Raw genomic sequence first — 18,461 nt, 5'->3', positions numbered from 1 at the left:
TGAGCCAAGTTCTGACTCCAGAGCCAGGAGCTAAGGAGCCAGCAGGTGCTTGGACTTGGCCATGAGGGAGGTCCACGTCCCCTTCCCCATCAGCCGTGGACACAGGCCAGCAGGCAGACAGGGCAGGGGTTCTCTGGCTGCCCCCTCGCAGGCCCTCCCGGGCGCTGGCTGCTGTGGGGACGCCTCAGGCAGGTGGCATGAAGCACTGGCAGCAATTAGACTCAGCTCTCCATATTATTTGGGTAGAAAGCCCTAGTGACAACCAACTAATGTCGCTTCCTTACTGGCTCTTCTCTGGAGGCACTCTTGCCCCACAAGGGACACATGCTAATGTCTGGAGACACTTTCGGTTGCCACAAAGCAGTGGGAGAGGATGTGGCCACAGCATCCATGCGTGCAGGTCAGGACAGATGCCACATGTTGTCCCACAATGCCCAGGACAGCCCCCCTGCCCCCAGCAAACAGTGATCTGGCCCCAGATGTGAGCAGCGCAGAGGCTGAGAAACGCTGGTCCGGGCACATCGTGTCCACGACATCCCCCGCTCCTCCCGTTTGCTCTGGTGATGGGAATTGGCTCTTACGTTAGTGTCCTGCCTTTGAGTTTTATGAGCTGTCGTGTGGAAATAAAACAGAGCAGTTGTCTCCATCTCTTGGCCCTGGACAGACACTGGTCTTGAGCACACAGTGGAGAGAGGATCTGGGAAATCATATTCTTGTTGAAAGAATCATCCAGCATGCTGTGAGCACCAGTCCCGGATTCCAAACCCTGGCTGTCAAGCCAGTTCCCTGGGGGCCTTAGGAGAGCCTCTCTCGCTCGCTCGGCAGTGGAGTTGGGCATCTCCAGCCCTCTGCTGGTGCTAACGAGGTTCCTTTGTGAGTAAGTCCACGCGGGAGTCAGCTGGGGAGTTGTTAAAGCACAAGACAGCAGCTGGTGTGGTGCAGCGGGTAAAGCTGCCGCCCACAACCCTGGCATCCCATGTGGGCTCTGGTTCTGGTCTCGGCTGCTCCACTTCCCGTGCAGCTCCCTACTAAGGGCCTGGGAAAAGGAGTGGAAGATGGCCCACGTGTTTGGGCTCCTACCACCCACATGGGAGACCCGGATGAAGCTCCTGGCTACTGGCAGGCCATTGTGGCATCTCGGGAGTGAACCAGCAGATGGAAGATTCTCTCTCTCTCTCTCTCTCTCTCTCTCTCTCTCTCTGACTTTCACTCTGTAGCTCCGACTTTGAAATAAATAGGTAAATCTTTTTCTTAAAAATACAATAAAATAAGGCAGGAGGAAGAAGCAAGCCCCGTGGCTCTCGTGCCCACATCTGGCCACCTGTGCGCTCCCTTGCCACATGCGCCCCGGGGAACGGGCTGGGTGGAGCGAGCTATGTGTGCCTGCTTCCCACGCGGGGCGAGCTGCGACTTTCCTGTGCACTTGGCCCTACCTATCCGTGTGTGTGTCCCACGTCTCCCGGTGCAACAAATGGCATGTTATTTTTTTTCTTCTTTTGTTTTTTTAAAAAATTCTATTTAAAACTTTTTTTTAAGATAACATACTTTTAGCTTATGTTACAGTCAAGGGTTTACTGTTCCACTAAACGAAGAGCCAACAAGTAAGAAGTAAAAAGACCCTGGTTTTCAGCAGGAATATAAGGGCTATAAATAGTCATCAAACAGAAAGATGACCATTTCACCATTTATACAGTAAATTTTAAAATAATCGCAGGTCATTAAAACTATGGCATTCTTTAAAAAAAAAAAGATTTATTTTATTTATTTGAAAGCCAGAGCTACAGAGGGAGATAGGAAAGGAGAGAGAAAGAGGGGGTAGGGATGAGAGAGAGAGAGAGAGGGAAAGAGAGATTTTCCTTCTGCTGGTTCACTCCCCAAATGGCCACAATAGCCAGAGCTAGACCGATCGAAGCCAGGAGCCAGGAGCTTCTTCCAGGTCTCCCACGTGGGTGCAGCGGTCCAAGGACTTGGGCCAGTTTCACTGCTTTCCCAGGCCATCAGCAGGGAGCTGGATCGGAAGTGGAGCAGCCAAGACTCAAACCGGCACCCATATGAGATGTCTCAGGTGACGGTTGGACTTACTTCACCACAACGCCGACCCCATATACAGGTTTTTAACCATTGCTTTGATAAAGACACAAAACAAAGTTTGACAGAACTGTATTTGCAGCAATACTAATGTACACAGGCATTTATTTTTATCTCTATTTTTGATTTTTGTCTTTTTCTTCTATTTTATTTTATTTGACAGGTAGAGTTATAGACAGAGAGAGAGAGAGAGAGAGAGAGAGAGAGAGAGAGAGAAAGGTCTTCCTTCTTTTGGTTCACTCCCTAAATGGCTGCCACGGCTGGTACTGCGCCGATCTGAAGCCAGGAGCCAGGAGCTTCTTCCTGGTCTCCTATGCCGGTGCAGGGACCCAAGCACTTGGGCCATCCTCCACTGCCTTCCTGGGCCACAGCAGAGAGCTGGACTGGAAGAGGAGCAACCGGGACTAGAACCCGGCGCCCATGTGGGATGCGGGCACCGCAGGCAGAGAATTAATCAACTGAGCTATGGCGCCAGCCCTCTTCTTTTTAAATTTTAACTTCCACATGTAAGGGAGCAATTTGGAGGGAAAAAATGCATCTAGGGGCTTGTGCTGTGGCGTAGTAGGCTAAGACTCTGCCTGTGGTACTGGCATCCCATATGAGTGCTGGGTTGTGTCCTGGCTGCTCCACTTCCCCAATCCAGCGTCCTGCTGATGGTCCTTGCAGCCATCTGGGGAGTGAACCAGTGGATGGAAGGCCTCTCTCTCTGCCTTTGCCTCTCTCTGTCAGTAACTCTACCTCTCAAATAAATAAAATTTTTAACAAAAAATCCACACTGTGTCTATACTGAACATGTACAGACTCCGCCCCCCCCCCATACTCCCTAAACAATCCAGTGTAACTGTTGCCATAGCAATGTGTATTAGGAGTTCTAAGGAGTCTGGAGACAATGTAGGGTTGATGGGAGGACTTCATAGGGGGGACACAAGCACTGAAGGAGTTGTGTAAGGGACTCCATCCACGCCTCTTAGGGGTCCTGGACCCAATCCCCCCAGAGATACCAGGGGACAGCCAGATTCTTAAGAAAGATAGGGCAACTGCCCTCAGACACTGCAGTGGTTTTATTTCTTATTATTATTTCAAAGATGTACGTATATGAAAGGCAGAGTGACAGAGGAGGGAGGGGCCGATGTCTTCCATCTGCTGGTTCACTCTCTAAATGCCTACAACAGCCTTGGCTCCGTCAGGAAGTCAGAAGCTCGGAACCTCATCCGGGTCTCCCACGTGGGTGGCAAAGACTCCAGCACTTGGGCCATCTGCTGCTGCTTGCCCAGGCATAGGATCGGAAGTGGAGCAGCTGGGGTTTGAACCAGTGCTCCAGTATGGGATGCTGGTGGTGGAAGCAGCAGCTTAACCTGCTGTGCCGCAATAACAGCCCCAAACCCTCAGACGCGTTGACGTCTTTATTTTCTTCTTGGGTGACATGCAGCTCACTTAGGATAGTTCTTATCCATGTAACTCCAGAGCTGCATTTTTCTTTGATTTGCATGATAGAAGCTTATGTTTGTTTTGCTTTAAATTTATTTTTAGGAGTAGGTGATGTCAGAAATATACATATTAACCCTTTATTATGGATGAACAAGGTGAACATTCCAAAGGAGGTACAGAGAAAGAAGGTTTCTCCCAGCTCAGGGGTAGATCATCCTTGGGAAGTAGTGGTGCCCCAGGGGAGCTCACCCAGGGGAGAAGGTCGGCTCCTGCAGTGGCCTAGCACATACCGTGTCGCTGAGCACAGGCCGGCTGGGCGAGTCCCAAGAAGATGCCGTTCCGTTCTGGATGGACGTTTATAGCACAGTAAACAATTGCACCAATTAGGTAATTGTGCTGCTGTGTTGGTAAAAGAAGAGAGAAAAAGAAACCAAGGGGAAGCAGCCAGGCAAGCAATTGAGGCTTTGGAAGTTGCAGGCTGTGGTTGGATGAGATTTTCTTCCAGAAAACCTTCTGGAACACACCAAGGTGTAGTGGCCAACCACGTGTGTCTTCCCTTGTAGGTCACCATTTTCACACTAAGCGCTGGCTGACAGAGGGAAGAAGCGGGAGTAGGCTAGGGCCTGTCAGTCTTCTCTGTGTTTTCTTACAACCTGATTGGCTTCCTTCTGTGTGGGGGGCAAGTTCTGATTCGACCTCTGGGGGCTGCCAGTCTTGGGACTTGATGTGTGTCTTCCGCGAGCCCCTTGCATTGTGGGTCCTGTGAACCTGCACTCACAACACTACATGGGAATATGGGGCAGCAGGTAGGTGTGGCCATGCGTCTTGTACATGTGTCCTACACTCAAAGCATGTTCCATGACCTGTGTGACTTTACTTACAAAGCCTGAGTTCAAAACCTCAGTTGTCCAGAATACCAACATGGCGACAGCAGAGCATGAGCCCCCAGCACGGAGCCCTCTGAGCCCGAGGCCCCAGTGCACCACATGGGATGATCACCCACGGAGCTGTGCCTACCAACTAGGACTGCAGAGGGACCTTGAAATCAGGACACGAGCTATTCCAGGCCAATGCCCTGAGGGTGATACAGAGCCAAGCAGTGAAAAGATGACGTCACAGAGCTACTGGTTGTAATCTTGGGGTAAGATCTGAGATAAGGACATCCTTGCTTTTAAAGCTGATTTGAGCTGAATGTTCTGTTATTTGCAGCTGACAGCTGCTGCTTCTCTCTCTCTCTCTCTCTCTCTTTTTTTTTTTACAGATTTATTTATTTGAAAAGCAGAGTTTTAGATAGAGAGGGAGAGGCAGAGAGAGAGGGAGAGAGACGGAGAGAGGGAGAGAACTTCTATCCGCTGGTTCACTCCCCAGATGGCCACAATCACCAAGGCTGAGCCTGGCTGAAGCCAGGAGCCAGGAGCTTCTTCCGGGTCTCCCACACAGGTGCAGGGGCCCAAGGTCTTGAGCCATCCTCCACTGCTTTCCCAGGCCATAGCAGAGAGCTGGATTGGTAGTGGAGCAGCCAGGTCTCAAACTGCCACCCAGGTGGGATGCCAGTGCTGTAGGCAGGGGCTTAACCTGCTGAGCCACAGCGCTGGCCCCAGCTAAGAGCTGAGCTGCTGCACCTGCTCCCTCTCAACCACGTGCGTGTTTGCTCGCCCTTCGGTTGACAAGGGTGAATGTGTACTCCGGGGCTCCTGCAGCTGGCACTGCTGAGACTTCGGAACTCGAAAGGTGCCGAAGATGAAGGTGAGCAAGCCAGAAGTGAGGCTCCGTGGCCAGATTCCAGGGGACGTGCACTCCTGATACTTCCTAAGCAACACCTTTCCCTCCCGCGCAGCTGCTGCGTTTGTGTGCGCCGCACTGGCTCTTCAGATGGATGGATGACCTTGCAGGAGTCCCCTGTGACCCAAACGCTACAAGCACCTGCGGGGACAAGTCAGCCTGTTGAGTCACTGCCTCTGTGTGATTTCCTCACGCTTTCAACTTCAGGGTCACTACGTTCAGCAGGTGGAATAAAAACAGCAAAGAAGGAAAAAGAGCAATAATTCTGAGGTCCTACAAAATATGACCTCAGCAACCATCAGCTAAACAATAGAGCTGCAGCTAGCCAATCCTCGCAGCTCACTCCAGCGGCTTGCAAATGTGTATTGGCCTCTATAACTGTCAAGATTGCTGTAATCCTAGTACAAAGGGCTCTCGTGGGAGAAGTCATTCAGACCAACCTTATGGACTCCAAGGCCTGAGACCCAGCAGCGATCGGGTCCCTGGCCCTGCCCGTGGCCTCCGGCAGCGCCTGCTGTTACGGTGGGGTATTTAAGGATAATGAACACAAGTAGCTGGCAAATGTCCATGAGTTATCAACATTCTTAAGTGCCTGCAATTCTTCGAATCACCCAAGTTTATGATTGAAAAAGTCCCAGGGAGGTTACCCGACCTGGCCAAGTGCGATTTGCTCAAGGTCATGTGGGGAATGCCACGTGGACTTAGGTGTCCTGACCTCCTGCCCAGTGCCCTTTCCCCACACCCCGCCTCTCACTGTGCATGCCGGTCCATGCACGCAGATCCTGTGCCTGCAGCCCCCTCCCAGTGGTTTTGGTTCGCGGCACCCCCTCTTGGGGGAACAATTACATTCTTCTCTCATATCGCTTCCCACTCCCCTCTCCCATCCCAGTGCTGGAGGGTCAAGCTGCTGCGTCTCTGTTGGACTTCCTGCCGAGTGGCTGTCCCCCAGGCAGCCCGCCTGGGGCACGCAGCCTTGGTCGTATTCTTCCTGGTGTGTGTTACGCATCAACCCCGTGCTAACATTTTTGGTCAGACTCAAAAATGCGCTCCAGTTTACTCTGTAAACAATGAGAAACACAGAGTGCTGGGGCAGGGAGGAGACTGAGAGAGAACCTGGTCCTGTGTTTCTCTGGCTGTGTTCCCAGGAACCCCCGAGGTTCCTGGGCGGGGGGGGGGGGGGGGGGAGGCTTGCCTTCTCTCCAACCTCTAAGAGGAGCTGGGGGCAGGGAGCAGGGCAGGCCGGGGTTTAGACTGTGGACTCTTTATTTTATTTAATTGGCTTTTTGGGGGGCAGACTTCTTGGTGAAGAAGTTTTGATTCCAGAACATGGTCCATGGCTTCAGCTCCAGCCCAGCTTTCTCATTTGCAAGATGAGAAAAGGGAGGCGTGGGAGGCGGGAAGACACCCTGTGTTCGCCATGTGCTCAGCTGCACGCCCGGCTGGGGGCGGAGGCAGGCTGGAGACGTGGTCAGTCTGAGGACGCCCCCTGGCCACCTTGTAGAGACGGCCTGGTCCCTCGAAGAACCTGTGATTTGGGCTCGACTAAGAGGTTGAGTTTCGGAAACCAACTCCATTGTGGCTGCTCCTCTGGGAAAGGAGGGACAAAGCACTTGTTGAGTGCCTACTGTGTACCAACACAGACAGTAGTCGCTCTCAGACACCTCCTAGAAACAGAAGCCACCCCTACCTGTCACGGGCATTCTTTCATTTAAGCCCCACGCGAGCCTGTAGACGCTCTCGCAGGCTCCCGAGATGAAGGCTCTGGGAGGGGAGTGACCTACAGGGTAAGCGAACTGACACCGTCTAACTGCAGATCTGTGTGGATCCACTGGTACTCGCATGTTGTGTGTGTGTGTGTTTAATGTCTCAGGAAATCAGCAGTTGCATGTGAGCCTTCCAAACACTTGAAACTCAGTTTCCCTTTATTTACCTGGAAAATGATGGGGGGGGGGGGGCGGGTGTTGGTGGTGGTGTTGTCTCTGTTCTCCTGGGCGGGCCATCTTGGTTAAGCGGGGCTCCGTGGAGCCGGATCTCCCTCGCTGTTCAGGCTTCAGTGAGTCACCTGCTTGCAGCTCAGGGCCTGGCCCCTGCTCGCAGTGGAAAACACTGCTCATCCCATTGCTGGGCTGCAGGGTGGGTCTGTCCTGGAGCAGTGTCCCTGGGGAGTGGGTGGGGCCCAGCACTGTGCACTGGAGTGCCAGCCGCCAGCCGAGGAGATACAATCTTTCATGTGCCCCACAGGGCCAGCCTATGGTGATGCAAGAAGATTTTGACTGTCCTCGGCTTCCAAGGACACTGTGTCTCAACAGAGCGCCAGCGACTTGTGGAGCCGTTTCAGGTCTTATTTGATAAAGCACATTTTAGGGCTCAGCTCAGCTCTGATCATCTAAGGTTGCTTCACAAAGCCCGGGAATCCTTCCAAATCAATTGCCCGGATGTGGGTGGGAGGGGGAAGAGACACTACAAAGAGAATTCAAAGGAGAGGGTAGGATTTGTGCCAACTTGCCAGGGCTTTTTTTTTTAAGATTTATTTATTTATTTGATAGGCAGAGTTTGTGCGGGAGGTAGAGGGGGGGGGGGGTCTTCCATCCGCTGGTTCACTCTCCAAATGCCTGCCATAGCCCAGGCTGGGCTGATCCAAATCCGAAAGCCATGAGTTTCTTCCGGGTTTTCCATGTGGGTAGAAGGGGCTCAAACATTTGGGACACCTTCTGCTGCTTTTGCAGGCTGTTAGCGGGGAGCTGGATCGGAAGTGGAGCAGTTGGGACTCGAACCAGCACCCATATGGGATGCTAAGTTGCAGGCAGTGGTTTTACTTGCTATGCCACAGCGCTGGCCCCGACTTGTCGGGCCTCGAGACATGTGGTTTAGGGACTCGTGTACTGTTTCAACTGCTGTGTCTTTTACTGAGAAAGAAAAGGGCTGCCATCCTTTGGACTATTCTTTTTTCAATGTTAGTGTGATCTTTCCTCTTTCTTAGGATACATTTTCAAAAATATATATTTATTTAAAAATGTATTTGAAAGGTAGAGTGACAGAGAGAGAGGGAAAGGCAGAGAGAGATCTTCCTTCCATTGTTTCACTCCCCAGATTTCCACACTGGCTAGTGCTGGGCCAGGTCAAACCCTGGAGCCTGGAACTTGTCTTGGTCTCCCATGGAGGTGGCAGGGACCCAAGCACTTGGGCCATCCTCCGCTGCTTTTCTTAGGCACATTAGCAGGGAGCTGGCTTGGAAGCAGAGCCGATCTGGGACGCTGGCATCACAGGTGGAGCTGGTCCCACTGGGCCACCACTCCAGCCCTTCCTAGGGGACGCTGTTAAACGTGACATTTGATGGTGGGTTGTGGTCTGCATACGAAGGCTCATCGTCGAGGTTCTGCTGGACAGCATCAGAGGTACAAATGCTGTCCCTCAGTCTAAAAATCAAACCATCACGCTTCTTGGGTCCATCTGAACTTACATAGTGAGCCACTAAGACTTCCAATGGAGCATCGGTAGGAAAGATAAAGAAATGAAAGCCACAGCACCTCATTAGTGTGGAAGTTATTAACGACCAGCTTCTCTCCCACTGCGAAGAGGTTGTTTTCCACACTGCTTTGAAATAAGAAAGAGGCGCCTCCTCTCCCACACATGCCATTCTTTTTCCAGCAACTCCTTGGCGAGGGCTCAGCCACTGGCAGCAAAGTATCTGAGGCAGAGGTCCATGCCCAGGGTGGAAGGCAGGAGCGGGCTTGACGGCCCGGGCAGCAGAGACAGCCGGACCTGCTGTGGTTTGTCCATTCCTTCCCCAGTCCCATCTCACGTGGGAGAGCCTCTGTGAGTGCGAGCCCTTCTCTCACCGATGCCCGGTAAGCCCTGTGGCCACATGGGTGTGCACCACGGGTCCTCCTGGAGTGGCACACGCCCGTGGAGCAGCGGCGGGCACTTCAGACAAGACGACATCCCACGTGGATGCGCTGCTTTCTGTGCTACACAGGGCTTCCCTGTGCGTTTCTGGAACCCAGGGGACAGATAGTCCATGGCAGTGGGGACTTGTGCAAAGGACTCCTCTGATACTGCCTGCCTCCTGTGCCTACGGTTGCAGCCAACTCATGCCTCGGGCCGACAGAGATCACCCAGGGCTGACGCGTGCATTTGCCGGGTGCTGCAGGCGGGAGGTTTGCAAGAGCTGCATCCTTCCCTTGCCGTGTGCTTCTTCCCCGCCGTGTCTCTGGTTCCTTTCTCTCTGGGAGGCCATTCCGGCTCACAGGACCCTCACCCCGGAGCCTGACTATGGGCCAGGGCCGGAGATCTTGGGGGCGACGTTCTCACGACTCTCTTAACAGCTCAGAGGTCTGGAACTGGTGGCGACTGGTAAAGGGTTGGGTGATTGGTAAACAGCCAGGGTCGGCACTCTGGGAACAGCCTGATTGAGCTCTTTGTGTTAAGTCTTGGGTTAGAGGCTCCCAAGAAGCTGATGCCTCGGAACGACATTAACAACCGTGGCTCGTTCGCAGCCGGGCAGCCAAATGGACAGCTCTGAAAGCCCCAAGCCGACGGCGGACACCGCATGCAACCAAACGGCCCGGGACCAACTTGGAAAGCGGGGCTTGCTTTGCATCTGCCTGGAGGTGGGCCAGAGTCTGTGGGCACTCCAGCATTGGCATGCTCTGGGTGAGGCTTGTGGGCATGGCAACGGGGCGGGAGAGACCAGGTCCCTGGGAACCAGGAGAGTGGCTGAGATGTGGACCAGGCAGGCCAGGAGGAGGGAGGAGAAGGTCAAGGTTGGTCTGGCCTGAAGAATGGGGCCATTTTACTGGTGCGCAGCTGCTCCAGGAGCATTGTAAGCCCCCGCCTGGTTAGACACAATGGTGATGATTCACCTGTCGACGGCCCAATGGACAGTGTGCGTTGGCTGCGATGCTGGCTGGACTCCCTCCACCTGCCGTGGGCGAGCTCTGGCTGAGATATTTATGTGAAAGGCCGTGGTGTCCTGGGGAGCAAAGGCACGCTCTCTCCCCTGATCAATTCTTCAGCCAAGGAGAAGGAATAAAACCTGCCCGCTGCCCCATGCACAGGCAGACTCTGTGCCTGGGGGGCCTGGGATTGGGCACTGGGCTCAGGTTCAGAGGGGAGTTCTAATCCCAGCTGTGCCATCAGCCCTCACGGGCCCTTTTTGCAATTCAGTTTTCTCATCCATACAATGAAGGCGTTGGCGAGGCAACCTTCAGAGCCTCTCCGGTGCCGACCTGGGTGACCACGCCCGGTGGCATCAAGGATCTCGAGGCACTTTTATTGCTTGAGTCTTTGCTTTTTATTTCTATTTCCTTGAAGCCATCAGTTGAGGACAGATCAATGAACAAGTATTTTTTTTTAACTTTTAACTTTTGAGTCAAAGATTTTTTTTTTTTAAAGAGAACTTTTAGGTTAATTGCGAAGTAGAGAAGAAGGTACAGAGACGCTGTGTGTTCCCCTTCCGCGCCCGGCCTCCTCCACCCTCAGACTCCTGGCTGTGGTGGTGCACCTGCTACACTGGATGAGCCCCCTTTGCGCACAGCCATCACCCAGGTCCACAGCACGCAGGCTTCTCCCTTGGTGTTCTGTTCAGTTGCTGATTCTGGCTCAAGGGGCTCAGGTGTGGCCCAGGAGTCTACAGAGTCCCAGGTGGTGATGTTGCTGCTGGTCTGGGCACCACATTGTGGGGCACAGGCAGCTGTGCTGGATGGACTCTACGGACACTTATTAAATAGCCTTTGTTCCACACCTTAGTTGTGCCTCCGGAAGCCGCGAAGGATGCCTTTGTCCTTTGAGTGTTTAGAAGGTGGAACAACGCCCCCTTGAGGCCACATGGAGGAGGAGGCGGTGAAGCCGAGAATAACGCCATCCTCCGCTGCCTTCCCGGGCCACAGCAGAGAGCTGGCCTGGAAGAGGGGCAACCGGGACAGATTCCGGCGCCCCGACCGGGACTAGAACCCGGTGTGCCGGCGCCGCAGGCGGAGGATTAGCCTAGTGAGCCGCGGCGCTGGCAATTTATGTTTTTAAAGGAGAGGATTCCTCAAGGCGCCCAAACTTCCACCCAAGTTCCCCTGAACACAGAGAGACAGGCTTGCAGCCTGGACAAAGGGCTTGGGAGTGCACAAACACAAACAACCCCTCCCAAGCTCATGCGAGTCAATGGGATGCTTTCATTGTCATCTAAGTAATCGCCCCCACGAATACAAGCCTCGCTCTGCCGCCCCAGCACGACGCACTCGGTGTCCCTGGGGTGCGTCAAGCATGTGTCTACCCCGACTCCTCCCAGCCCTTCTTTTCCTCTCCCTCTGGCCTCCTGCTTCTGACCCCCGTTCGTGTCAGTCCTCTCCTGCCTTCACTTGGGTCAGGGGTCAAACATTTAGACTTTGTCCCCAGACTTCCCAGTGTACAGACTACATCTCCCTGGGAGACCCACCTCCTGGAGAGGCCTCACCCTCTCTCACAGGCCCCGCCTCCTCTCACAGGCCCCACCTTCCCTCATTGGTCCCACCCTCCCTCACAGACCCCGCCCCATAGGCCCCACCCTCCTTCACAGGCCCCACCCCCTCAAGGCCTCGCCTCTTGGCCCCGCCCTCCTGGGCAGACCCTAGCCTCCTGCAGGGGTCCTGCTCACAGGCCTCACCTGCTCTCTATCCGCGGGCTGCTGCACCGTGGGGCTCCGCCATGGAAAGGTTTCTAATGATTCCCCTAAGCTTCCTGTTTTCCATCCTCCTAAGGATTTCCCTCGAGGCCCAGCGGTTTGTTCCCCATTCTCCAAACTTCCCCGTGACAAGTGTGTTCTGAGGCTGTCTGGCTGACAGAGACTCTGGTCACATCCTGTTGTTTTTTTTTTTGCTTTTAAGATTTATTTTATTTATTTGAAAGGCAGAGTTTGAGAGAGGGAGAGATACATCAATCTTTCCTCCACTGGCTCACGCCCCAAAATGGTCACAATAGACGGGCAGGGCCAGGCCTAAGCCAGGAGGCTAGAACTCCATCTGGGTCTCCCACATGGGTGGCAGGGGCCCAAGACTTGGGCCATCTTCTGGTGCCTTGCCAGGCACATGAGCAGGGGCTGAATCAGAAGTGGAGCAGCGGGGACTTGAACCTGCGCTCCTGTGGGCTGGCGGTGTCCTGGTGGCGGCCTCACCCGCTGCGCCACAACACCAGCCCCACCTGCCCAGTTCTAGGGGAAGCTGCATTGCTTCACCCTGCCCGGCAAGCCCTCCCAAGGGGCTAGTGTGGCAAGCACAGCAGTGGCCCGGGCAGCTCTCTGCTCGCCCTCGGTGGCCACGAGGGGCTTCTCCAGCCCAGCCCTGCCTCCCCCCGCCCAGCCAGCCCGTTGTCTCCTCTCCCTGGAGAAGATGAGGACCATCTGCTCCAAGTTTCCTCAGGTTCCCGCCCTCCACCCGCAAAAATTCTCCACATTTTTCTTCTTTTCCCTTCCCGGAGGAGATCAGCTTCTCCCGGCTGCCTTCCCCCCGGATCTGCACCCTTCCCGCCGGCTCCTCTAGGGTGCTGCCCTCTTTACCTCCCCTCTCGCCCCTTCCCGATTTCCCTTGCTGGGGGATTTTATTTTTTATATTGGACGTTTTGTCTTCAATTTCCTAAAAGCCAAAACATCTCACAATCATTCAGCGCCTCCCTCAAGCTACCCACTTGTTCCCTTTAAAAGGGAAAGTGAGAACAAATCTATGTTGCAGATCTTCCTTGGCTTTCCTTTTCTGGGGTGTGTGTGAGAGAGATTCTGGAATTGGTGGCAGGAGTGGGTGTTTAGTCTCATGATTAGGACACCCGATTCCTTGATTAGAGGGTCTGGGTTCGATTCACAGCTCTGGCTCCTGACGCAGGCTTTCCATCAATCCAGACCCTGGGCGTGGATTCAGGAATTGGGTTCCTGTCTCCCCGGAACTGAGTTTCAGCCTCCTAACCAGTTCTGGCCCAGCCCCGGCTTTGCAGGCATTTGGGAAGTGAATCAGTGGATGGGAACTCCTTTTCTTTATTTCTCTGTCTATCTCTCTATCATCTCTTTGTTTCTCAAATATTAATAATAATAAATAAGACTGGGCATCAGCGTGGACCAAAACTGTCCAGAATGCTCTTCCTACCATCTGGGCAGGTTATATCTATAGGCAGAGAAAAGGAAGTGAAGCACAGAGAGGGCCTGATTGGTTCTTACTTCAACACGACTTGAAAGTTGGCTGCTTTTGATTGGCTTAGACTCTGCTATTTTTAAAAAAGATTTATTTATTTATTTGAAAGTCAGAGTTACACAGAGAGAGGAGAGGCAGAGAGAGAGAGAGAGGTCTTCCATCCGCTGCTTCACTCCCCATCTGGCTGCAATGGCTGGAGCTGCATCAATCCGAAGCCAGGAGCCAGGAGCCTCCCCCTGGTCTCCCATGCAGGTGCAGGGGCCCAAGCACTTGGACCATCTTCCACTGCTTTCCCAGGCCATAGCAGAGAGCTGGATTGGAAGTGGAGCAGCCAGGTCTTGAAACCAGCACCCACATGGGATGCTGGCGCTTCAGGCCAGGACGTTAACCTGCTGCACCACAGCGCCAGCCCCCTCTGCTGGCTTCAAAGGCTAGAGCTGGGCTGATCCAAAACCAGGAGCCAGGAGCTTCCTCCGGGTCTCCCACGCAGGTGCAGAAGCTCAAGCACTTGGGGCCATCTTCCACTGCTTTCCCGGGTCATAACAGAGAACCAGATTGGAAGTGGAGCAGCTGGGATTCAAACCTGCGCCCATACGGCGCTGGCACTGCAGACGGTGGCCTACCCGCTATGTCAGAGCACTGGCTCCTGGACACAGAATTTCTTTAGGACCAACTCTTACACAGAAAGGTGGGAGAAAGAGTAATAACTTTAAGTTTTATGACTGGCTTTAGGGAGGAGATCTGATTTCTATGGCCTGCGTTGGGGAAGAGGAATTCTAATTTCCATCGCTTGCCTTGGGGGAGAGTGAGGCGTGAGGAGCAGGAGAGGGGGAGAAGGTCAGAAACTTTCCCCCGTGACCTTTGATTTGGGGTCTCCTTTTCTGAACCCCGACACCCCAGTTGCACGAAGAAAATGTGAGTGCCCCTTCACCTGCTGGCGGTTAGAGGCGCCCTGCTGGGCTGCAGGGGGTGCAGGCAGGTGAACGGGTTTTCCCACATCTTCTCATTCTTGAGGCTGCCACGCTGCTCTCCTGAGGATGCTCTCTCTCCACATGGACCTCCCATGCCTGCCTCTCATCCTCCATCACCCCCTTGCACGTTCTCCTGCCACGGTGCCATCCACCACGCTGTGCTGTGTCACAGGATCCTTCCCCTCGGTCATACAGGTGGGGCCACCCGATCTTGGCCTTTCTAGTCTCGGAAAGGAGGAACTCAGTAAATGTCCCTTCTTTATACGGTACCCAGGGTCAGATATTTTGTGACAGTGACCGAAAATGCACTGATGTGTCCCCATCCTCTGTAGTGCATTTATCTTACCAAGATCTCCCACGACATAGCTGCCTAGTGTCTGTGCTGTCCGATCACCAAGGTGTTGTGATCCTGTGCCAGGTTCAGGTGGCCCACGTGTCCTCAGACTGTTTCAGGACCAGGCAGTAGAGTTCATACAGCATGAGGGACAGCTTCAATAGAATCGTGTTCCCCATCTCACATAAACTCAAACTAGGTCAGATCCTCTTCCTTAATCGGAATCGAAGAGAAGGCATCTGCCAGGCCGAGGGCTGCATGTCCTGTGCCCAAGGCCTGATTGTTCTGTGCTAGCAAAGGCAAGATGGCCAGCACAGCACCTGCAGTCAGAGCTCTCCCTGTGCAATCCTGCTATGGACTAGGTCATTCTCCAGGGTCAGGCTGCAAGGGTCAGGTTGATGAGATATGATCAGCGCCACCACTTTGTCCTCTAGGACAGTGGTACATATTTCTGCCATCCCCATCAGAATGCTGCACTGTTTTTAATTTACTATCTTGGCTTCCAGAGTTTAATTTCCCTTTGCCATCATGATGGATCTTATTCCCTGAACCAGAGACCCAGTGGTTAATCCATCCACCGAATTCATGTGATTTTCAGCTTACAAAGCTTTGACTTCAGATTTTTCAACTTGATTTTTGTGCAAAAGTGATACACACTCACTAGAACCTGTGCTTGGGACGTTGACTCTGAATCTTGCACAGGGCTTTGAGAGCAGCCCCCATTCAGCTCTGCAGTTGCAAGGGGACGCCCCCGACGCCCTCCTGTGTGCTGTGCTGCTGAGCCAGGCTGTGTGGAGGCCAGCTGCATTCAGTGCGTTTTCCACTTTCAATTTTCATCTATTCATTTGAGATGCAGGGAGAGAGAGCTCCCATCTCAAGTTCACTCTCCTAATGCCTGTAATGGCCCCATGTTGGGGGCCAAAACTGGGGATGGGGAACTCAGTCCAGGTGTCCCACGTGGCAGCCAGCGACTCAACCTCCTGAGCCATCATCGCCTGCTGCCTCCCAGGGTCTACACTGGTGAGAAGCTAGAATCAGGACTGGAGCTGGGGTTGAACCCAGGCACTCTGATGTGAGCTGTGGGCATCCCCCACTGTGCCTAAGTCACTAGGCCAGATTTTGGTCCTGATATTTTCAATTACAATGGAGTTTTTGGGAAGCTACCTTGTTGTAAACCGAAGCGTATCTCTATCCCAGTTCTAACTGTGCACGCAGGGCACAGGGTAATACCCGAGTGTGTCAAAGGACCAGTGTGGCCACTGTGATGCAGACATTAGCTAGCACTCTGCTTCATGCCTGGCCCTGGGGGATCCTCATTTTAACAGGGCATTCTGGTGGCACTTTGGATACCCAGGCATCAGTGCCAGCTCGGACCTCATGTCCCAAACCCTTCAACTGCAGAAGTCTTCCCACTTCCCGGCTGCCTCAGGCAATATCCATCGCTCTCCTGCACCAGGGGCTACTGTGATGGGTTGAATTTTGTCCCCCGAATGAAGATTTGTGAAGTTCCAGGTCCCAGTACCTCAGAAGGGGACTTTATTTGGAAACCGAGTCTTGGCAGATTTAACCGAGTGGAGATGAGGCCATTCGTGTGGGTCATGCCTCAGCTTGACTGAAGTCCGTAGAAGACAGAGGAGCTGTGCAGACAGAGGGTGGCAGACGCATGCCACTCCCCTTCCCAGATCCGAGGTACTTTCAGGATCGCATTTCCCCCAGGGGTCTGCTTCAGCTATAACAGGTGGTCTTGGAAATGAAGTCTAAGTCTCCAGCCAGATGTAGGCATCCACCTAGCCCTGGGTCCCCAGAATCGCTTTGTTGGAAGTCCCCAGACATTTCAAGGGTTTGTTAACTGTGTTTAACAAGGATATTCCACAACTTCCAGGTATTCTGTTGGGACACTATTATCCAAACTGCGCAAAGCAAAACTTGAGCTCACTGGGAAGACATTCATTTCCTTGGGTTCTTTGCCAACTTTTGGTTTAGGGAAGTAAGGGGTGGGGACCCTGATAACCATGGTGAAGGAAAGGGGGGTTGTGTAGAAATGGGTGGGGCTGGGGATGTGTTGGGGTTGAGGGTGAAGGCATGTTCTTCTCCCAGGGTCCCTGCAGGGTCATGGTCTGGGCTACTAAGTTCAGGTTAGGAAACACTATGTTATGGTTTCCAGCCCCGAAGTTGTCTGCTTTTAGGAGTAGGGTGAAGATGAGGGGAAAAGACAGAAGCCTCTGTCTAGTCCTTTGTCATTCACTCTCCCACCTAATCACAGGTGCCCCTGGGCAGCTCTGGGTAGGAAGGGAACAGATCTTCTATTGAGATGCTTGTCCACACATACAAGTGCACACTTGCACAACCTCACTGAGGTTTTCAGCAGTGTTTGTACAAGGGTCTTGCAGAGAGACTGGCAGCACTGCTGGCTGTGTGATAGATTCACAGCTCGCCAGCCAAGACACACACAGTGTCTGATGACGACTCCATCTTCTCATGGTTTTATTTAGTCACTTTTTCTTTTTAACCTAGAAAGGAAACAGGCCACCTGCTCTTCTCTTCCTCCTTTCCCCTAGTATTGTCCACAGGAACACGTCTCTCACTCATTGCTGTCAAAGAAAGGGATTCTGCTCAGGCATGCACCATGCCCTCTGTCTCTCTAATGACTGTTGACCTTGAAAAAGAATCCACTTGCCTTTGACGGCCTCAGGAAACCCCGATGCTTCCTGCTGAGGGAGGCAGTGTCGCAGACGCCTCTTAGTGTAGGCAAGAGGAGGCTGTGTACTGGGCTGGAATTTGGGATTTCTGTATTTTCCCTGTGCTTCCTTTCCCTCTTAATTCTTGTGAGACATCTGCATGCGCTGTTGTTGTTGTTGCTCATTTCAGATAAGGACCCTTCTGTATTTAGAAAGGTAATTGTGTGTGTTTGTGTATCGGTATGCATGTGCATGGTTGAGAAAGAGAGGGAAAGGAAAGAAAAAGAGGAAGGCGAATCTCGGGGGAGAAAGAGTTTGCCCAGTCCCAGCAACTGCTGCCAGCGTTAAGGATGAAAAAATCTAGAAGGACTTTGACTTTCTAAAGCAGTAGATTGGCGGACCAGGCCGGGGAGGCTCTTGGCTAGCTGGTAGAGCCAGGGAGGGGAGACTTGTCAGGGTGGGGGACCTGCGAGAGAGGGCTGGGACTTGCAGAAGTAGTTTGCCTTTCACGGGTGGTGAAGGGTGGTTGGAGATGTGCATGGTGGGGAGTGCCAGCTGCAGGGTGGAGGGCCTCTGGGTTGGGGGGGGTCAGGGGCGTCAGGGGCAGCTGTCAGAGCTCCTTGGGCAGAAGTGCAGTGGAGCAGAAGGAACACCAGGGAGGAGAAAGATGACAAAGGCACGTCAGAGATCTGGGGACACGCCACCGACTTGAGCAAGGCGTCCAGGAACAGGGAGGAGACAGAGATGGCTCCCCGCCAGGCGGGTGAGGTCTGGGAGAGGCCAGGGCCTGGAAGCACAGCAGGAAGGTCAGGAGGAAGCAGCAGCTCCCTGCAGGAAGATAAGCTCTGTTTTAGGCCTGTGGAGCTGAGAGTGCGGTGCAGCTCCCAGGGGAAAAGGTGCAGTCTGGCTGGCACTGCAAACGTGGGGCCCAGGATGAATGAAGCACGAGAGAAACGAGAGAAAGATGCCTGAGCCTGCTGCTGGCGCAACTGGGCATGACGTTTAGTCACCATTTTTTAATGAGTAGAAGGAGGAC

Source organism: Lepus europaeus, chromosome 3 (assembly GCF_033115175.1).
Source record: "Lepus europaeus isolate LE1 chromosome 3, mLepTim1.pri, whole genome shotgun sequence".
NCBI classification, from domain to species: Eukaryota; Metazoa; Chordata; class Mammalia; order Lagomorpha; family Leporidae; genus Lepus; species Lepus europaeus.
Note: the sequence above shows the minus strand (reverse complement) of the source record.